The sequence below is a fragment of the Hakea prostrata genome, unplaced genomic scaffold (assembly GCF_041222555.1).
Source record: "Hakea prostrata isolate BN-2017 unplaced genomic scaffold, UWA_Hpros_2 contig_139, whole genome shotgun sequence".
NCBI classification, from domain to species: Eukaryota; Viridiplantae; Streptophyta; class Magnoliopsida; order Proteales; family Proteaceae; genus Hakea; species Hakea prostrata.
The window spans coordinates 71,859-95,266 of NW_028291258.1; the positions used below are offsets into that span (position 1 = coordinate 71,859).

General features: G+C 39.6%; 1 pseudogene; it reads right to left on the reverse strand.

The window, feature by feature from the left end:
- Positions 1 to 5,798: 5,798 nt before the first annotated feature.
- On the reverse strand, positions 5,799 to 6,282 carry LOC148998784 (non-specific lipid-transfer protein pseudogene; annotated as a pseudogene).
- Between the last annotated feature and the right edge of the window lie 17,126 nt (positions 6,283 to 23,408).

Here is a 23,408-nt window from a genome sequence, read left to right on the forward strand (position 1 = left end):
ATTACATGGAATGCGTGTAAATACAAGAGTAGCTACTGTATTGATCTAGATTGTAAGATTTGAAGAGTGAACAATCTAGGTTGTGGATCTCTATCAAATTATCATAATGAATATATCATTGATTTCCCCTTTCTCAATCTTACAGCTTGTGCTCTGAGTAACCATATCAAGTTAGCCATTGAAAATCCTATAATTAATTGATCGGGGCTCTCAAGATTTTTATTTTCAATTATATTTAGTCATTTATAGTTTAAACTTATCTTAGATTGGGTGGGGGGGGGGGGAGGAAAATGGAATCTTTCATATAACGCCTTGGAGTTGTTCATTTCAATGCTCAATAACCATTCATGCCACAATAGTGAAACCCTCAATAGCAAGAGCTTCTTTTGTACGTTGGAGTCCCAACTCTGTACGGAAAGTATAATGTATCTCTCACCATTTTAGATAGTCTATCTGATTGTGTTTATTTTGCAAAATTAGTTGTCACATCCCCCCTGCCGGTACGCTAACTGGCATACCCGGGAGTGTGATCCACAGCCCAAAAGATCAAGTTTAGGAACGATCATATCCATTTATCACAATAACATAATCAAAAGCAAGAACAAATCATAATGTTCAAGTAAGTTAATAATAAAATTCAACAAAAGATCTCAGAAGGATCACTATAGATATCAGAGTGCGGAATAACAAGATACCAAATCAAAAGACAACTGTAGAGTATAGCGGAAATATACCCTATAAACACATGCGGAAGGTAGATCGAAATCCAAGTAAAGCTCTAAGCTAATACAAGTAAAATAAAAGATAAGTCTAGAAGAAACAAAAGAAATCTAATCCACATCTTCAGTTAGCTCTTCTTGCTCTTCAGTCTTCATCTTCTTCACCTTGTGCTTCCTTATACGTACCGTGATAGTATTCCAAACCTGTAGAGAAGTCTAACAAAGGATATGGTGCAAAAGGAATAAGTTTCGAAAGAAACTAAGTAAGGCAAGTTAATTCATAACAACATAAATAACATGCGGCAGAACATAACAAGATACAATGCAATATGAAACAGATAATGTATGTATGCATCTAAACAGTCATAGCACCGTACTTCTTTGGGTAGCTCACGCATACGGCTCCTGTTGGTAGTGGGTCCGGCATCCCTCAAGACAAACCATGGCAGGGGGTTAAGTCAACACTCTCTATCACAACCATTTGGCATAAGTACCGGCGCATGTCAGAGTAAAGCCTAGCCCAATGCAAGTCATCTACTCAGTTACATCAACTCAGGTCCAGATACCTCCATTCTTCGCCCCGAGCGATCCTTTCCGGTATCCTTTCCACTAGAGTCCTAATAGTCCGGGACTACGGACTCATAAACCCTATTGGTTATCCACATATGGTGAACGGGAAGCTCTTATGTCCCCTCACGGATCATTTCACCGGTCTTGAGCGCCCATGAGCCCAAGTCTAGCCATATGCAACCCTCCAATAAATGGCCCCCACAATGTGATTCCCGTCCTCTCACGGGTTGGTTACCGGTCTTGAGTGCCCGTGAATCCCCATTGCTGCCACAGGTCATTCGGTCTCAATGCCCTTCCGAATTGGGTCTGATATAATGGGGACATCCTAGCCAAACACTGCTAGACAGTCCTAGGTATGACAATAAATGATGCGGGAAAACGTCAATGGGCATCTTCGGAGAACATCCCATACTATTCCCTCCAATGTCCAAGGACAGAAGCTTCAAAAGGACACTTCCCAATCCCAAACAAAACTTAATCAAACACATTCTCAAATCAGTCATGACATATACAACCAACAATTCATCATATAAAAGAGAATGTAAAAGCATAATCTGATCAAGTAGTAATAACATCTCATATAATTGAATAATGAAAAGAATACATAAACAAGTGCTACTGTACTTACAGTAGTACATCAGAAGTATAAAGTACAAGAACAGTAAGCAAACTCATAGTTTCAAAAAGTAGAAACCAGAGAGTATGCGATCTATGTTATTACGAAACAACTGTCCTTACCTTGATTATCGCTGAAGATAATCCAAAGATCAAAGAGAGAGGCTCCAAACATAGCAAATAAACCCCTAACAATTATAGATATAACATTAGGAAAGATGCCTAAAATACCAGAGAGAAAACGAATCAAATTGAGCGATAATTGAAGCTACTGACTTCATTGGTCGATTGCCTTAGTCTATCGACCCAGTCGACCAAGCAGTCGACCAATCGAGTCAGTACGGAATAGTGAAAACTGTTTTGGTCATAACTTCTTCGTTTGAAGTCGGATTGATCCGAAATTTGAAGGGGAACTTCCTAGGATGTATTAGAATCATATAGGAAGATAAAATCATCAAGTCATGGTCAAAATATGGGTTCTTGATTTGACCCAAGAAACTAGGGTTTCAACCTTTATGGCTTGCAGGAAAAGGTTATGATCACAGGAAGAAAGGGAATGATTGCAATCAAGAACATAATAAGAAAATCATAGAAAATCTTGTTTAGGTTAATAGAAACATTATGGGAAGATAAAATCATCAAGTCATGGTCAAAAGATGGGTTCTAGATTTAACCCAAGAAATTAGGGTTTCAACCTTTATGGCTCCCATGAAAAGGTTATGATCACAGGAAGAAAGGGAATGAATGCTTGGCCAATTATAACAAGAAAATCATAGAAAGATCAAATTTATATTAACATAAATATTACCCATGAGGTTCCCTCACATGGGAGGTTACCAAAGGTTTCCAGAAAGATCATACAAGGTCAGGGTTTCAAGAAATTAATCAGGTTAGGGTTTAGATCATGACGATGATCATAGATCTCAAGGATTAGAACGAGATCATGGAATAGATGGTTGCAAGAATGCAGCATCTTCTTCCTGATCTCAATCAAGAACAAGATCGAAGAAAAGAAATTCGTAATGTTGAAGTGATTACTAACCTTGAATTGGCATATCAGAGATGAGAAGCTTCAGATTTGCAGAGGAATCTTCAAAGTCACCAGAGAGAGTTTCGGAGAGGTGTTCTCACGTTCAAAAAGTGTTTAGGAGGCAGCCATAACTAAGAAACACGAAGTAGGGTTTTAAATATAAGTGAAAAACCCTAAAAATTAGTTTTTCTCGGATTTAAACCCATTAGTCGAGTGCTTGATAGAGTGGTCCAGTCGACCAATCAGTCTACCATGCAGAATAGCAAGGTTCAAACAGGGATTCCGAGGGCTATACAGGGTCAAATTGAGTGAGGTTTTCTTCTACAAGTCAATAAAGAAGTCTAGTTTTGAGAAATACCTTAGGATTGAGCATAGAAGTTCATTAGGTATTTCAACTAATTCACCCCTCTTCGGTGCGCAGATTCAAAACTAACATTGACAATGCTCTCAAGTGAGGGGCATCATCAACAATGTCCATGGGCTTGGGCTCCGACACCAAATCATCAACCAAAAGGGTCTACAAGTCTCTTTTCCCCCACTTCGGGTCTTCGGGCTTACAAACATAACAGATTCCGGGCCGGGTCAAGGTTAGGATAAGGCTGGACATTACAGATCTACCCTAAGGGAAAGGTCTGGCATGACTTCCTAAGGCTTTCAAAGATAATAATACTGAAATCAAGGTCCAACTTTAAGGTCAAACATTTAAACTAACCTTTCTTTAGCCAAAATAGATAGGGTGTCCTGGCTAAGTTTGGGTTGGATTTCACATTCTCCCCCCCTTAAAATAATTTCGTCCAATAAATTGGGAGAGTGCTTGGTTTCAAAAAGGTAGGGGTACTTTCCTATTATCTTGGCTTCCTTTTCCCAAAGTCCACAGAAAACAAATAACAATAAGTCTTATGTAAGGAGACAAGGAATATATCTGACATGCTTTGAAATCAAATCAAAAGTATGATCATGGCTTCTTGAAGATTTCACAAGGATCATGGTGAAGATTAATATGAAGATCATAAAGCATTAAGAATGAAAGGAGATTGTAGAAGAGATGGTTGCAAGGATCAATATGTTGCAAGGATGCAACATCTTCTTCATAATCTCAATCTCAAAGAATAAATCATAGCAAGAGTAGATCAATACAACACAAGAGAGATTACTAATCTTTGATTGAAGAATAGGAGATGTAAAGCTTAAAGTCTTGAAACAATTAGAAGGAATAACAAATCATGAAGATCACACTTGATTTCTCTTCGAAATCAACATGTGGAGAATTCACAAGGTTATAGAGTGTATGGAGATCCACTCTAGAACAGCAGGAATAGAAGGATCAGTCATGGGAATGATTTAAGATCATCCTCGTATCAAAGGGAATGTAAGGCACAAGAAAAAATCGTGGAGAGAATAGATCAACTTTGGGGTAAACTTCTAACAAACGAAACAAGGTAATTCGTACAGCAGAGAGTAAATCGAACAATGCATATGGTATGTATGCATTTGGTACGACAACAAGGTTAGGGTTAGGTGGGATCTCACATTAGTAGCCAAGAATAGAGCGTCTTTTTATCTGCAACCTTTTCTTCTACCTATTGTTAATGACATGGTAGCTAATGTTTCAAAAAGACCCTGGTTCGGAACATTTTATCGCTTTAATTGTTTAGCAAGTTTGTTGATTGATACTCGCAGATGACAAAATGGAACCCAACCAGATGTATCCTTTTTAATTTTATGTTCTTATGTTTAGAGAATGAAGTTTCATTTATTTCCTTAAAATTCAAAGCCCCTTTCAAAGAGTATGATATAACACTTCAATTTTATTTTGTTCATTATTAATACTTGTTTGGAACATGCTTCCTTATTTTATTAAACTTATTCTTATTTCATAAATGTTCAAGAAATGCTTATGGAATGCGTTTATTATACACTAAAAATAATTACAAAACATTTTTAAAGCATACAAACACACACACACAAAAAAGAAATTAATAAAGGTTTCCCGCAAAGAAATATTAAAGTAGAACTTTCATGAAACACGCTAGTATTCCCCCCACCCAACCCCATAAAAAAAAGAATTAAATAAATTTAAAAAATAAATAAATAAAGGACCTGTCCTTAATTTAAACAACCTAATTTAGTAGCGTCTTTGAAAAAGTGATTGTCAAGGCCACCGCCAGGCTGGGCTCAGTGAACCTGCAAGTTAAGCCCTTGAACCGAGAATTGCTAATACAATGTAATCTTATCTACCTTCTTGTTTGGCCCAAATTTTGCATCATGAATCCTCCTCAAATTGTCGGGGTCTTTTGACAAAAGATTGGGTAAGAGATAGAAATTTTGTATTTTTATTTTCTTCACTCTGTCAATTCAGCTTGCTTATGCACGTTATAGCCCATTATACCACATTAATGATTTGCAAATAAACCATGGAGAAGGGAGATTCAAAATTAAATCACATGGTGTGACTAGGGGTAGCAACTTAGTATTGTATGGTAATGTTCTAATGGCCAAAACGGCAACATGGCACAGATTTGTTCTTCGATATCCGTAGGAAACTATTTGCTTTTCTATTCTTTTATCTATCGTCATACTTTAAGAATCAAGGAAACACAACTTAGGTCTTGGTCTCTATATTAATATAAACCAAGGCAAATTTTATGCAGAAGGAAGAATGAGTTTGCAATAAGGGAAATTGTTAATATTTATTTCGTACAATCACCCAAACTAGGAGATAAACAAGCAGCTCAGCTGCCTTATAATTATATGTTAGCACATTGATAATGAGAGACTTTCAAACTTGTCTACGAATAATGTGGAATTGCCGGTTCTAGACATGTCTATTGATCTTCTTCGCCTCCGAGCACTTTCACTTCACCTCACCCTGAAAACGTAACAAAATCAGAATGTTAGTCATACAAGAATAACTTAACCATTATGAAATTCTCATCTCTAAGTGTTTGAGATTCACGGTAGGAACAGAAATCACTGGGTTATCTAGATGATGAAAATATACTTGGAGCAGTCAATGGAAGGGCTGATCTTGTAGGGAAGGTGGACACCACATTTTCCGGGAAGTGCTGAAGCATTGCCTCCCTTGATGCCGGGAGCGGCTCTGTAGGCATTCTTGAGACAGAGACAAGCTGCCCGACGGTCAGGAGTGGTTCTTGCAGTGGAGTTGAGTACTCTCACGGAATCGCAACAAGCCCAAGACACCTTTCCTCCATTGCGCAGAAAGGTGAGGCAAGAAGCCAACCGAGAGACCACTTGACCACAAGTGAGGGCATCTGCAGCGTTTGGTGCTGCGACAACCATGCAACTCAGAAAAACGCACACAACCTTCAGGACACTAGAATTGGCCATAGTTATAGGTACTTGCAAGCTCCTTGATGCTCTCTTATCTCTTTCTTTTCTCCTAGTGTTTTGCTAGATCAATGCAATGACATACTTCTCTCTACATGCTTATTTATAAGAGAAGGGGGTAACAAACTTCTTAGGTGGTTTTGGTCTCCTTGTTTGGCTTGGAAGATAGATGGTGGTTGAGATTTCAATGCTTTTCGATGTGTTTGTTGTTTTGCTTGCGTGGATTCTATCTAAAATGGAAAGCCTAAATATTTTTTCTAATTAACCTTTTTTTGGTTGGTTTTGAATTAGAATTCTAATTTGAATGAAGAAACTGGAAGGCTAACCGGACCATTTTTTAGATGCATGGCTAAGCTACTCAATTGATTTGAGTTTGGTTTTTTTTTAGTTTTTTGAACCAATCAGTATTTACAAATTTGTAAACTTCAATCATTTAGTGATGATCATCCGTCTAGTTCTTGCACCCACTACATGAAGCATTTATAGACGAGTGTGTGGAAAGACCAATCAACCCCTAGTGCAACTAAAAGGCCTTGCAACTCAATATCTTTATTGTTGGTATTTTTTTTTTTTTTTTTTTTTTTTTTTTTTTAATATGTATCATTTCTCTTGTACAAATCTTGTATATAAATCATATTTCCATCGGAATGTAAAACAAGGACAAAAAAGAGTAATATGTATGGGATATTGGTGTACACCATTGAACATTACTAGGAATGCGAGTAAATACAAGAGTTGCTATTGTATTGATCTAGACTGTAAGATTTGAAGAGTGAACAATCTAGGTGGTGTTAACTCTATTAAATTATCATAATGAATATATCATTCTTTTCCGCTTTCTCAATCTTACAGCTTGTGCTCTGAGTAACCATATCAAGTTAGCCGTTGAAAATCCCATAATTAATTGATCGGGGCTGTGAAAATTTTTATTTTCAATTATCTTTAGTCATTTATATTTTTAACTTATCCTAGATTGGGGGTGTGTGGTGGGGGGAGGAAAATGGAATCTTTCATATAACACCTTGGAGTTGTTCAATTCGATGCTCAGGAACCATTCACGCCACAACAGTGAAACCCTCAATTGCAAGAGCTTCTTTTGTACGTTGGAGTCTCAACTCAGTACGCAAAGTATTATGTATCTCTCACCAATTTAGACAGTCTTTCTAATTGTGGTTATTTAGCAAAACTAGAAGCCATGAAGAGAGCGTCTTTTTTTTTTTTGCAACATTTTCTTCTACCTACTGTTAATGAGATGGTAGCTAATGCTTCAAAAAGACATTGGTTCGGAACAGTTTATCGCTTTAATTGTTTAGTAAGTTTGTTGCTTGATACTCGCAAATGACAAAATGGAGTCCAACCAGGTGTATCCTTTTTAATTTAATGTTTTTATTTTTTGAGATTGAAGTTCCTTTCCGTAAAATTCAAGGCCCCTTTCAAAGAGTATGATATAATCCTTCTATATTATTCTTTTCTTTATTAATACTTGTTATTTATTCATGGCTCCTTTCCTAATCTTTTTATTGAAGCATAGCAAGTGGAGAAAGGTCTTGAATCCTTTCAAATTAATATTGATCAACTTGATATGACAGCTGAATATTTTGATCAAGAGGTTTCCTTGAAGTCAAAACTTGTACCAGCAATGGATCGTCTGGACTCTCTTCTTCGGCAGAAAGCAAAGGTCAGGTGGTTTAGGGAGGGAGATAGGAATTTATAATTTTTCCATCTCTCTACTAAACTTAGAAGGAATAAAAACTCTATTAAATCTTTGCAAAGAATGGATGACACTTGGACATCAAGTTTGGTTGAACTGCAGGATTATGTGGTGACTTACTTTGAAAACTATCATAAAACTAGTTCCTACTTGGGACACCCAGAGTTGTTGTCTGTGTTTCCAAAAGTGTTGATAGATGATAATTGTTTATTACTTGAAGGTTTGCCCTCTAATGAGGAGATCAAAGGAGTGGTATGGGACCTAGATCTGACAGTTCTCCAAGACCAAATGGCTTTCTGGGAAGTTGGCAGACGGAAATTGTGGGCCGTAGGATCGCCAGAGCCATCGAATGTGGAAAAAGTTGGCAAATGGAAATTGTGAGGAAACTAGTATCCCGCAATTCGCTCAGCAAATGGAGTCTTTCGAATAACTGAATAGATATAATCAGTTATTCTTCATTTAGCCAATTGTCCAAGCTTTTGATTAATATTGGCCGATTCCTGACCAATATGTGTCAAATGATCTCAAGCGACACGATCACAACCTCGAGGAAAACAATCATCCCGAGCAGCACGATCATCACGAACATCTCGGTCATCACGAATAGCTCGTCTAACAATTGGCGAGTGAGTTCTCACTCCTGTAACCAACCTCGTATTCGAATCGGTAGTACTTCCTTGCGGTCTGTCAAACCGATTGTCTCGCCTAGGGAGATCATCAGCTCTCCTTGGCACTCGGTCACCTTCAGGAAAGTTCTGACCGACATTCTGATCTTCGATCAATCTTTGATCTTGTGGTAATATACGCCTCCCTGCATCGTGATGATCAGGCTCTTATGGAATTACCACTCGTCTGGTTAGCACGCGGAGTGCTTGGCTTACTTCCAACATTTGGAGTTTTAACTGGTTCAATTGATTCTGGAGTGTATTCGGAGGATTGCTTCCTCCTTGACCGCCATCTACTTCGAGGGGTGGTAGACTTCCTTGAGGAATATCTGAATTGTTTACTCCAGGAATTCGGACACCAGTATCGCGTTGCGTAGCGGCTGCTGCGGCTTCCGCTGATGATCTAGTCACCATAGTTTTCTGAAATGTTTCCCACAAACGGCGCCAAATGATGCATCCAAAATCTACTCAGCCCTTAGATATACTTGAATTATCTGCAATACAAAGCGTCAGATGTGGCCCGACCGCTGGGGTCGGGAGTCCACCTCCGAAGGCTAAGTCAGTTGATGACAATCAAAAATGACTCTACTAGAAGCATAGAGCTAAGGAATGAATAACTGGAATACGATTCAGATAATAAGCCTCTAAGTGTTCACGTCCAAATGTATGTGTCCTCTACCTTGTAGGCAGGTGATGTTTATATAGACTGTACCTTCGAATCTTCTTTGTTGGATGCACTTGAGCCTTCTTCCAATAGTCGTTGTATCCTGACAGTTAGATCCATTGAGCAATAGACTTCTACTTTGAACTAGTAGAGGACTCATAGGATAACCCGACTGTTATCCCTTTAGAAGCGATAAGTGACAGCCGCCAAGTTTTGTCTGCGATAATTAGGTTAATTAACCTAATCCATAAGTATCGGATTAGGGCGTGCTTGTGGCTGAATTCGTTTTCTACCTCAGCAAGCTAACTCCTAGACCCGGCTCGCTCGGAAGCAAGTGGATTCCTTTTGTCCCAACCGGGTTCGAGGGTCGAACCAAGAATGAACCAAGTTCGATTATATTTTCTCCATATCACCATCGTCACACTTTAAGAATCAAGGAAACGCAACTTAGGTCTTGGGCACCCATGTTTACTTACAGCCAGACATTTCGATACACAAATTTACCACCATGCACATCTGTTACCCAAAATTGGAAAATGAGTACTGTCGAGTTTCAGTCTCAATATTAATATGAACCAGCGCAAATTTTATGCAGAAGGAGGAATGAGTTTGCCATAAGGGGAAATGTTAATATTTATTTCGTACACTCACCCAAACTAGGAGATAAACAAGCAACTCAGCTGCCTTACAATTATATGTTAGCACATTGATAATGAGAGACTTTCAAACTTGTCTACCACTAATGTGGAATTGCCGGATCTAGACATGTCTATTGATCTTCTTCACCTCCGAGCACTTTCACTTCACCTCACCCTGAAAAAGTAACAAATTCCGAATGTTAGTCATACAAGAATCATTTAACGATTATGAAGTTCTCACATCTAAGTGTTTGAGATTCACGGTAGGAATAGAAAGGATTTGAAAATTCACGGGGTTATCTAGATGATGAAAATATACCTAGATTAGTCAATGGAAGGGCTGATATTGTAGGGAAGGTGGACACCACATTTTTCGGGAAGTGCTGAAGCATTGGCTCCCTTGATGCCGGGAATGGCTTTGTAGGCATTCTTAAGACAGCGACAAGCTGCTTGACGGTCAGAAGTGGTTCTTGCAGCGGAGTTGAGTGCTCTCACGGAATCGCAACAAGCCCAAGACAACTTTCCTCCATTGCGCAGAAAGGTGAGGCAAGAAGCCAATCAAGAGACCACTTGCCCACAAGTAAGGGCATTTGTAGCATTTGGTGCTGCCACAACCATGCAGACAAGAACAAGTCACACAACCTTCATGACACAAGAATTGGCCATAGTTACACGTACTTGCAAGCTCCTTGATGCTCTCTTGCCTCTTTCTTTTCTCCTAGTGTTTTGCTAGATCAATGCAATTACATACTCCTCTCTTACATGCTTATTTATAAGAGAAGGCGGTAACAGACTTCTTAGGTGCTTCTGGTCTCCTTGTTCGGCTTGGAAAATTGATGGTGGTTGAGATTTTAATGCTTTTCGATGCGTCTATTGATTTGCATGCGTGGATTCTCTCTTAAATAAAAATCCTAAATATTTTTTCTTATAAACCTTTTTTTGGTTGGTTTTGAATTAGAATTATAATTTGAATGAACAAACTGGAAGGATAACGGGACCATTTTTTGATACATGGCTCACCTACTCAATCGATTTGAGTTTGATTTTGTTTTAGTTTATTGAACCAACTAGTATTTACATATGTGTAAACTTCATTCATCTAGTGATGATCATCTGTCTGGTTCTTGCACCCAGTACATGAAGCATTTATAGGCGAGTGTGTGGAAAGACCAATCAACTCCTAGTGAAACCCAAAAGCCTTACAACTCAATATCTTTATTGCACTCCAATCCATGTCTGTCTTTGAGCATGAGCCATGTGGTTAGTTGGAATCTTTTTTTATTTTAATATGTATCATTTCTTTGGTACAAATCTTGATTATAAATCATATTTCCATGGGAATGTAGAAGAAGGACAAAAAAGAGTAATAAGTACGGGATATTGGTGTACCGTTTAACATTACAAGGAATGCTTGTAAATACAAGAGTAGCTATTGGATTGATCTAGACTGTAAGATTTGGAGAGTGAACAATCTAGGGTCGTGTGATGTCTATCAAATTATAATAATGATTATGTCATTCATTTCCCCTTTCTCAATCTTACAGCTTGTGCTTTGAGTAGCCATATCAAGTTAGCCGTTGAAAATCCCATAAGGACTTGATTGGGGCTCTCAAGATTTTTATTTTCAAAAATAATTCCAAAACATTTTTATTTTAAAGCATACAAGCACACACACAAAAAAAATAAATGAATAAAGGTTTCCGCAAAGAAATATTATAGTAGGAAAATAGAGTTTTTTGTTCCTTTAATATTAACACAAGATTAGGTACGAGATAGAAATTTTTTATTTTAATTTCTTCGCTCTATCAATTCGGCTTGCTTATGCACGTTAAAGCCCATTATACCACATTGATGGTTTGCAAATAAACAATAGAGAAGGGAGATTGAAATTTAAATCACATGGTGTGAATAGCGGAAGCGAATTAGTATTGTATGGTAATGTCCTAATGGCTAGAACGGCAACATGGCACAGATTTGTTCTTCAATATCTGTAGAAAACTATTTGCTTTTCTATTCTTTTATCCATCGTCATACTTTAGGAATCAGGGAAACACAACTTAGATCATGGGCACCCATGTTTACGTACAGCCAGACATTTCCAACCACAAAATTACCACCCTGCGCATCCATTTGCCAAAAATGGAAAATGAGTGCTCTCGACTTTCAGTCTCTCTATTAATATAAACCAAGGCAAATTTTATGCAAAAGGAGGAATGAGTTTGTAATAAGGGGAAATGTTAATATTTATTTCATACAATCACCCAAACTAGGAGATAAACAAGCAGCTCAGCTGCCTTACAATTATATGTTAGCACATTGATAATGAGAGACTTTCAAGCTTGTCTACCACTAATGTGGAATTGCGGGATCTAGACATGTCTATTGATCTTCTTCGCCTCTGAGCACTTTCACTTCACCTCACCCTGAAAAAGTAACAAATTCCGAATGTTAGTCATACAAGAATCAGTTAACGATTATGAAATTCTCATATCTAAGTGTTTGAGATTCACGGTAGGAATAGAAAGGATTTGAAAATTCACGGGGTTATATAGATGATGAAAATATACCTAGAGCAGTCAATCGAAGGGCTGATCTTGTAGGGAAGGTGGACACCACATTTTCCGGGAAGTGCTGAAGCATTGCCTCCCTTGATGCCGGGAGTGGCTCTGTAGGCATTCTTGAGACAACGATAAGCTACCCGATGGTCAGGAGTGGTTCTTGCAGCGGAGTTGAGTGCTCTCACGGAATCGCAACAAGCCCAAGAAACCTTTCCTCCATATCGCAGAAAGGTGAGGCAAGAAGCCAATCAAGAGACCACTTGCCCACAAGTGAGGGCATTTGCAGCATTTGGTATTGCCACAACCATACAGACCAGAACAAGGCACACAACCTTCAAGACACTAGAATTGGCCATAGTTACACGTACTTGCAAGCTCCTTGATGCTCTCTTGTCTCTTTCTTTTCTCCTTGTGTTTTGCTAGATCAATGCAATGACATACTCCTCTCTACGAGCTTATTTATAAGAGAAGGGCGTAAGAGACTTCTTAGGTGGTTCTGGTCTCCTTGTCTGGCTTGGTAGATTGTTGGTGGTTGAGATTTCAACGGTTTTCGATGTGTTTGTTGTTTTGCTTGCGTGATTCTCTCTAAAATGGAAAGCCTAAATATTTTTTCTAACAAACCTTGTTTTGGTTGGTTTTGAATTAGAATCCTAATTTGAATGAAGAATCTGGAAGGCTAACGGGACCAATTTTTAGATGCATGGTTCACCTATTCAATCGATTTGAGTTTGGTTTTGTTTTAGTTTTTTTAACCAACCAGTATTTACCTATCTATAAACTTCAATCATTTAGTGATGATCATCCATCTAGTTTTTGCACCCACTACATAAAGCATTTATAGACGAGTGTGTGGAAAGACCGATCAACCCCTAGTGCAACCGAAAAGCCTTGCAACTCAATATCTTTATTGCACTCCCACCCGTCTCCTTCTTCGTGCATGAGCAATGCTGGAGATTGGTATTCTTTTTTATTTTAATATGTATCATTTCTTTTGTGCAAATCTTTTTTATAAATCATGTTTCCATGGGAATGTAAAACAAGGACAAAAAAGAGTAATATGTACGGGATATTGGTGTACACCGTTGAACATTACCATGAATGCGTGTAAATACAAGAGTAGCTATTGTATTGATCTAGACTGTAACATTTGAAGAGTGAACAATCTAGGTCTTGTTATCTCTATCAAATTATCATAATGAATATATCATTCATTTCCCCTTTGTCAATCTTATAGCTTGTGCTCTAAGTAACCATATCAAGTTAGCCGTTGAAAATCCCATAATTAATTGATCGGGGCTCTCAAGATATTTATTTTCAATTATCTTTAGTCATTTATAGTTTTAACTTATCCTAGATTGGGGGGGGGGTGGGAGGAAAATGGAGTCTTTCATATAACACCTAGGAGTTGTTCATTTCAATGCTCAGGAACCATTCATGCCACAACAGTGAAACCCTCAATAGCAAGAGCTTCTATTGTATGTCTTCTACCTATTGTTAATGAGATGGTAGCTAATGTTTCATAAAGACCCTAGTTCGGAACAGTTATCGCTTTAATTGTTTAGCAAGTTTGTTGCTTGATACTTGCAAATGACAAAATAGAACCCAACCAAGTGTATCCTTTTTAATTTTATGCTCTTATTTTTGGAAAGTGAAGTTTTTTCTATTTCCTTAAAATTCAAAGCCCCTTTCAAAGAGTTTGATATAATCCTTCAATGTTATTTTGTTCATTATTAATTTACTTATTTGGAACATGCTTCCTTTGTTTATTAAACTTATTCTTATTTCATAAATGTTCAAGAAATGCTTATGGAACGCATTTATTATACACTAAAAATAAATAAATATTGTAGTAGAACTTTCATGAAACACACTAGTAATCCCCCCCCCCCCCCCAAAAAAAAAGGATTAAATAAATTTCAAAAAATAAATAAATAAAGCACTTGTCCATAATTTATACAATTAGTAGCGTCTTTGAAAAACTGATTGTCAAGGCCATCGTCAGGTTGGACTCAGTGAACCTACAAGTCAAGCCCTTGAACCGAGACTTGCAAGTACAATGTAATCTTATCTGCCTTCTTGTTTGGCCCAAATTTTGCATCTTGAATCCTCCTCAAATTGTTGGGGTCTTTTGACACAAGATTGAGTACGAGATAGAAATTTTGTATTTTTATTTTCTTCGCTCTGTCAATTCAGCTTGCTTATGCACGTTACAGCCCATTATACCACATTGATGGTTTGCAAATAAACAACAGAGAAGGGAGATTCAAAATTAAATCACACTAGGGGAAAATGGCAACATGGCACAAATTTGTTCTTCGATATCCGTAGAAAACTATTTGCTTTTCTATTCTTTTATCCATCTTATGCGTCCAAAATCTGCTCAGCCCTTAGATCTACTTAGAATGACCTGCAATACAAAGCGTCAGATGTGGCCCAAGTGCTGGGGTCGGGAGTCCACCTCCGAATGCTAAGTCAGTTGATGAACTTAATCACAAATGGCTTTGCTAGAAGCACAGAGCTAAGGAATGAATAACTGGAATACGATTCAGATAATAAGCCTCTAAGTGTTTACGTCCAAATGTTTGTGTCCTCTACCTTGTAGGCAGGTGATGTTTATATAGAGTGTACCTTCGAATCTTCTTCGTTGGATGCACTTGAGCCTTCTTTGAATAGTCATTGGATCCTAACAGTTAGATCTGTTGAGCGATAGACTTCTACTAGTCTGAACTAGTAGAGGACTCCTAGGATAACCCGACTGTTATCTGATGGTTATCCCTTTAGTAGCGATAAGTGACAGCCGCCAAGTTGTGTCTGCCATCATTAGGTTAATTAACCTAATTCATAAGTATCGGATTTGGGCGTGCTTGTGGCTGAATTTGTTTTCTTCCTCAGCAAGCTATCTCTTGGACCCGGCTCGCTCGGAAGCGAGTCGATTCCTTTCGTCCTGACCGGGGTCAAGGGTCGAACCAAGAATGAACCAAGTTCAATCATATTTTCTCCATATCACGAGCCCCCCCAGACCAAGCGTTCGGTTGATCCCAAGGGCTTGGTTTTTAATTGGGTTCTTCGTCAAGTAATAGTCTTTGCATAACCCACTAAATGTCATTTCACATTTAATGCGGTTGTCACTTTTTTCTCAAGCGTTGTGAGGGCAATGCCTTGTGTCCTTTTGCAGTCGAACTATCTTGGCTCACGTAACCCAAACGATGGTTTCTGAACGCCTTTTTTGGATTCGTGAGTTCAAACTTTCGAATCGTTTTCGAATCTCGATCGTCAATGCTGAATTAATCTTGATCGTTCACGTGCTCGAACACTCGTGCGGGTGCTTAAAAGCGGTTCGTTGTCTTCGTAGGTTTCATTCTTCTTGTCTGGAATTTTGAAACCTTGTCGTCTCCTTCGCGCCTTCTCGTTCTCGAGCTTTTTGCCCCAATGAATCAGTAAGTTTACTGACCCCTTTGCAAAGTTAACTTTCTATCTCTAGGTTTTTCTTTCCTTTTTTGTACCATAGTGATACTTCAGTAATGGAGGACAGTAGGGTTTCTTCTGAAGTTTCCCTTGTGCCCAGCGCCAGTAAAAGCGATAGTGGTAATGAGGCCTTTTTTTCCCTCCCTTCTGAGCAGTTAGATAGTGATAATAAAACCCTAATTGCTCTCTGGCGTGACTTCGCAGAAGTTAACTAGAAGAGATTAGGAGAAAAAACTGAGACTTCTTCTACCCTTACTGAGTCTGGACCATCCATCACCCTTAAGGTGACCACCGAGTCTTCTAGGTAGTCAAAACAAACTTCCAAATCTGGAGGTGGACTTGATTCTTACCATCTTAGGGCTCCCAAATCTGATGAGAGAGTTGATTCGACCCTTCTGGGCAAATTTTCCCTATATATAGATGCATCGGAAAGCGGAGTTCGCTTTCCTTTCTTCAATCCCTTGTTTGCAGCCATCTTGAATCACTGGGACATTTGTCCTGGAATATTAATGTTCCTTCCCAATAGCTGGCGTCTCATCATCGGCTTCTTGGGCTTATGCTTTGAACTTGGCATAACGCCTTCTCTTGATCTTTTTGTGCATTTTCATCTTCTTGCTATCTCCCATCCTCCTGGTTGGGTTGTGCTTTCTAAGAAAAATAAGGTTGAGTTTAACTGGAGGGGTAGCATTCTTGCTAAAGGAAATTGCCCTTCCAATCACAAAGGATGGCGTAAGCAATATTTTTTCTGTCGAGCGCCTCAATCAGATCTTAACTTCCCGATCGTCTGGAAGCAGTATACTTCATACTCTAAAGGTAATCGGGTACTTCCCTTATCCAAGGAAGACAAGACGACCGTCAAGAAGATCAAATCAATTCCATGGTATTAAGAAATACATGGGTATGAGATGGAATACGACTCCATCCTTCAGTACTGGGGACTGGCTCCTCGTGAGCTTCTTAACCACCAACTTTTAATTTCCTGAGAATGATATGCCTTTTTGCAATCATGACTCTTGTCCTTCTTTGCTTTGCAGTGCCACCAAGAATGAAACCCCAAAAATCTTCGGGCAAAGGCTGCCAGGGCCGTTGTGACAGCTGAGCAACGGTCTCCTCGAGCCTTGTCTGAAGAACAAGTAGCCTCTGTTCCCTCTCCGATTGTTCCTACAAGGGTATTAGGAACTTGAAGCCAGTGGTTGAGGCTTCGGGAAGAGGGAAAAAACCAATGGTGGAAGAGGCAGATATCCCTTCTGCCGCTCGAACCAAAAGGAAGCACGATTCAGTTGATGCTTCCGCCCCGAAGAAATCCAAAAAGAATAAAGATTCTGAGGAAATCTTTATGCCTCAGTGGACACTGACGCAGACTGACAGGGCAACACAGGACCCTGAGAAGGCTGTAGAATGGAGCTCTCTCGGTCTTCTGCCTGCTGATCGTCAGTCCTTTGAAGCCCTGGAAGATGACGTTCTTGTCTGTTAGTCCACCAGGTATCATCTTCCCCGATCTTTCATCAATTGCTTTACCTAATTTCTTATGAGTTTTTCTGATAACCTCCTCATCTTTTAGGAATGTTGTGTTGAGCTTTTATCAACACATGGAGGCATTGAGCCGAGTTGGTCGCAATGGCTCCTTACTGCAGACCTGTGAAGAGAATTTGGCGAAGGCCAATTCTGAAATAGATCGGCTGAAGAAAGCAACCAAAGAGCTGAAGGTGAAGCACGATGAGGAGATGACTTCCTTGAAGAAGGATCTTGACTCTTCAATTGCCCGTGCTATTGCTGCCGAACGCGAGGCTAAGAAACAGAAAAACACTGCTAAGGCATTCGGTGATAGTCTTGAGCTTAAAGCCATAGAGAATGAACGTATACTGAAGATGGCAGTTCCTAGTAAGCCCGAACATATTAAACCAGAGCTTCGGAGGGATTGCATTCGGAAATACCTGAACAACGTTCCCTTCTCTAAGTAGTTGGGCGACTTCAACCTTTGAGCTTATCGCGTGGAGCAGAATGATGTTTGGGAAAAGATCCTCAAATCTAACCCTTCCTTCGACACAACTCCCTTTCGAGAAGTGTGTTGCAAAGAGATCTTTGGGAAGCTTAAGTTGCCCTTCCCCGACTGGGCTTTGGGAAAGGACGATCCTATTCTAGCTGACCCAAATTATGAGGAATATCTTGCTGATTCGCCGCCCCTTCCCAAAGAAACTTCAGAGCCTGCTGCGGATGAGGATCCTAAGAAAGACTCCTCTGTCGATAATGAAGAAGAATCATAGGGAGTCACTTTTTTCTTTTTTTGACCGAACGAAGATTGTATCCCAACTCTTGTAATCTCATGTGTATGTTTGATGTAAAGGTTGGCCCCTTCTTGTCGTTTAAAGAAATAAGGAATTAACTTCATCTTGAACTTTGCCAATCACTTGAGTCGTTGTTGCAATAGGTCTTAGTCGTTCAGAACAATGCCTTTACTTAGAGATTTCCGTAAAAATTCAATAAGTCTGAGAAGGAACTCACTCGGTTGTTAAACCGATGCCTTTACTAAAAGATTTCCGGAGAAATTCAATAAGTCTGAGAAGGAACTCACTTGGTTGCTAAATCGATGCCTTTATTGAAGATTTCCGGAGAAATTCAATAAATCAAAGAAGGAACTCACTCGGGTTTTAAACCGATGCCTTTACTTAGAGACATTTCATAAAAATTCAATAAGTCTAATAAGGAACTTATTCGGGTGTTAAACCGATGCCTTGTTGAAAGAACTCACTCGGGTTTTAAACCGATGCCTTGACTTAAGAAATTCTGAAAAAATTCAATAAGTATGAGAAGGAACTCACTCGGATTTTCATCCGATGCCTCGTGGTTGGATCTATTCTTGGGTGTGTTGTATGATGCCCCCAATCAAAAGATAGTTGTTGAAAACAATTAATTGTATTGATTGAGTTGAAATTTGTTACATCATTATCGTCAAGGATAATATTTTTTCAGATGCCAGGCATTCCACGAACGATCCAACTCTTTCAGGGTTGTCATATTCTTCAGCTTGTAAGCTCCCGAACCGACTGGTTTTATAACCATATATGGTCCTTCCCAGGAAAGGTCCAATTTTCTTTGATGGCGTGGATCTGAAGCTAAGGTATTTCTCAATACCAAGTCTCCTGCTAAGTACCGATGATTCTTCACTCGGGTATAATGTGATGCTATTCTTCGTTGATAATGCCTTGAGTTCATGCTATAGCTTTTGTACGAACTTCATCCAACAAATCAAGGCTATCAAGCAGTCCTTGCTCGTTCGCTTTTTCTTCGAACTCTCTGTCCCGCAATGTTCCAGCCATTACTTCCACAGGTGCTAATGCTTCGGAACCATAAGCCAACTTGAAAGGAGTTTCTCCTGTGGGTGTTCAAACCGTAGTTCGGTAGGCCCCCAGTATATTATGCAATTCTTTGACCCATAAGGCCTTATCAGCCTCAAGTCTTCTCTTTATTCCGTCAAGTAGCGTTCGGTTTGTAACCTCTACTTGTCCGTTGCTCTGGGGGTAAGCCACTGATGACATACGATGCTCTATCATGTAAGTTCCACAAAATTGCTCGAATTATGGACAGTCAATTGGGTGCCATGGTAAGTAACGATTATCTTCGGCATCCCAAAGCGATATATGACTGACTCAAGCACAAACTTCTCCACTTTTCTTTCAGTGATTGTTGCCAAGGTGCTGGCCTCAACCCATTTAGTGAAGTAGTCAATTGCTACTATCAAATATTCTCTTCCGCCTGACGCCTTGGTGAATTTTTCCATGATATCAATTCCCCACATCGCAAAAGGGATAGGATCTAGAATTGAAGTCATGATTTCCGTTGGGCGCTTGGATACTGTAGCATAGATTTGACAATTGCTACACCGGCGAACATATTCCATAGCAGCTTGTTGGATTTTAGGCCAATATAACCCAAGTCTCAGAATTTTGTGTGCCAGGGCTCGACCACCCATGTGAGCACCACTAACTCCTTCATGTACCTCGGCTAGAGCTGACTCCGCTCCTTCGGGACCTAAACATCTTAGAAGGGGTCCAGAATAAGATCGTCTGTATAACCTTCCGTTTTGCATAATGAATCTCGCTGATCGTACTTTGACTAATCTTCGCCTCTTTTGGATCCTCTGGTAGTTTATCATCTCTCAGATATTCAACTATTGGATCCATCTAGCAACGCTCCGCTTCAATATAAGAAATTTCCTTCTCATGATAACTTGGAACTATTATCTCTTCTATGTAAACCAAAGGGTCTAAATTTTTTTCTTCGGCATTGGCTAATTGGGATAGCTCATCTGCCACTGTGTTTTCTGTCCTTGGAAATTTACATACTTTCAAATTCCTGAATTCTTTTTGAAATGCTTGCACAATCTCTTGATATTTCTGCAAGCGAGGTTCTTTAATGCCATATTCTCCTTGAACTTGATTGACAATAAGTTGAGAGTCGCTATAAATAGTTACCCCTGCTATTGCCAATGCTTTTGACAATCTAAGTCTAGCTATCAGGGCTTCATATTCTGCTTCATTATTGCTAGCATCGAATGCAAATCTCAGTGCATATCGAATGATAAATCCTGCTGGACTCTTCAGGAGAATTCCACCCCCTGCTTCGTCTTTATTACTCGAACCATCCACATAAACTTCCCAAATGGTTGGGATAGTGGGTTCTTCGACAATGTTCTCCATTGGTGGAGTAGTTTCTACTACAAAGTCAACTAATGCATGAGCTTTGATTGCCGTTCTAGGCTTAAAGCTTACTTGGAACTCATTGAGTTCAATCGACCAGGCTACCATTCTTCCAGACAAATCAGGTTTACGAAGAACTTTACTAAGGGGGAAAGTTGTAAATACGTCTATTGAGTGAGCCTGAAAGTATGGCCGTAGCTTTTTAGCTGCTGTCATGAGAGCTAGAGCATGCTTCTCGATCTGAGAATATCGTGTCTCCGCATCAAGTAAGACGTGGCTGACATAATAAATTCGCCATTGCTTCTTATCCTTTTCCCGAACGAGTAGCGCACTGACTGCCGAAGCGGATGCTGCTAAATATAATTGTAAGACTTCTCCCTTTTCGGGTCGGGATAGAAGCAGTGGCCTTCCCAGTGTTTCCTTTAATTCTTCAAAAGCTTTCTGACATTTTTCAGTCCAATTCGCTTCCTTGCTGCCCCTCAAATTTTTGAGTGCTTTGGAAAAATGTAAACACTTTTCTCCAGATTGTGAGATGAAACGGTTTAGAGCGGCTATCCTCCTCGTCAAGCACTGCACATCCCGAATAGTTTTGGGGGCTTCCATATCAATTAAATCTTGTATTTTGGCTGGATTAGCCTCAATACCCTTTTGTGATACCATGAAGCCCAAGAATTTGCCTGAAGACACTTCGAAGGCACATTTTTCCGTATTCAGCTTCATTTGATACTTTCCAGTACTGAGAATACTTCTGTTAAATTTGCGATATGTTTTGCCCTTGCAATGCTTTTTACTAGCATATCGTCAACATAAGCTTCGACATTTTTGCCGATCAAGTCCTTGAATATTTTGTTGAGGGCCCTTTCATATGTTGTTCCTGCATTTTTTAGGCCAAACGACATGACTTTATAATAAAAGCTTTCACGATCAGTCATGAAAGCCGTAAACTTTTCATTCTCCTTATTCATGAGGATCTTATTATACCCTGAGTACGCATCCATGAAACTCAAAGTTTCATATCCTGCAGTTGCATCTATCAAGAGGTCAATCATGGGCAACGGGTAACAATCTTGTAACAATCTTTAGGACAAGCTTTGTTGAGGTCTGTGTAATCGGTACACATCCTCCACTTCCTATTCGCCTTTTTGACCATCACCACGTTGGCCACCCAGATTGGGCATTCGATTGGCTCAATGAAACCAGAACTCTTCAGTTTTTCAACTTCGCCCCGAACGGCTTCGTATTTTTCTATGGAGAAATTTCTTCTTTTTTGGATAACTGGTTTCACCTTTGGATCTATCCAGAGTTTATGCTCTGCAACATTCCGATCAATTCCTGGCATGTCATCGACAAACCATGCGAACACATCACTATTTTGTTGAAGAAAAGACTTCAACTCTCCTTTGAACTCTTCCAGCTACTCAGATCCGATATAAGTAATCCTCTCTTCATTATCGGGATACAACTGGATTTGCTCCAGCTTTTCTACCGGCTCGGGCCTCTGCATTTTTGCTTCTTTCCGATCATCTCGTACTTCGATTGGTAGGGCAGTCACCTTTCTTGGGCCCTCCTTGTCTTTCAAATAGGTAACATAACACTGTCGAGAAATCCTTTGGTCAGATGAAACTTGACCAATTCCCATATTTGTTGGGAATTTTATCTTCAAGAGCTTCATAGAAACGATAGCACATAGCTTTGACAAGGATGGCCACCCGAGGATAACGTTGTAGGCTGGGAGTTCCTGAACTACCAAAAAATTTACTCGAACGGTAGCCTCCTTGGGAAAACTTCCAATCGACAGGTCCAACTGGACAGATCCTTCTGCAATTGCAGACAATCTTGCAAAGCCATATAAATGTGTGGATGATGGCTCCATCAAGTCTTCATCCACCTCTAGCTTTTGGTACACCTCATAAGATATTAGGTCTGTAGCAGACCCGGTGTCAACTAACACGCTATGTACTTCTCGGCGCGCAATCTCTACCATGATGACTATGGCATCATCATGAGGTAAACAAACGCCGCTTTCATCTTCTTCGCCAAAGGTGATTGAATCTTCACCATTTGGCCTCTTACGCTTCTGCGTTTCTCCGGTTCCAACAAATTTAGATTTTGCTTTCAACCTCCGGAGTGATTCAGGTTCGGGACCTCCAAAAATTGTAAGGATTGGTGACCGAGTAGCATCAATCACCTCCTTACCCTTTTTAGACTTAGAAACCTCCTTCGGTTGGTCTGGGCTAACCGAACGGTCCCTCTTTGGTGCTGCATCACACGGTTCCTCTCGTCTTCTACTAACGAAATTGGACAAATGTCCCTGAGATATTAATCTTTCAATATTTGCCTTTAAATGCCGACAATCATTGGTATAATGACCATAATCCTTATGGAAACGGCAATATCTTTCTCGATCCTGCTCTCCAGGTTTTGAAGGAAGCTTTGGAGGCCACTTCAAGATATTTCGCTTTTTAATGATATTCAAAATATCAGCCCGAGGAGTATTTAATGGAGTATACTCACTTTTACCGGGAGATCTCTGCCGCCAGGCCTGAGACTTTCCAACTCGATCACGAACATTCTAGCTTTGGCTTCTGCTTGTTTTCAGGAGCCTTTTGTTATTTGGTGGAGGCTTTATTGTCCCCCTCGGCGTGCAACTAAGATTTCCCTGACTTCCGCCTGCTTTTGGCATCTCTGTACAACCTCAACATAAGTTGTAGGCATATCTTGAAATAAT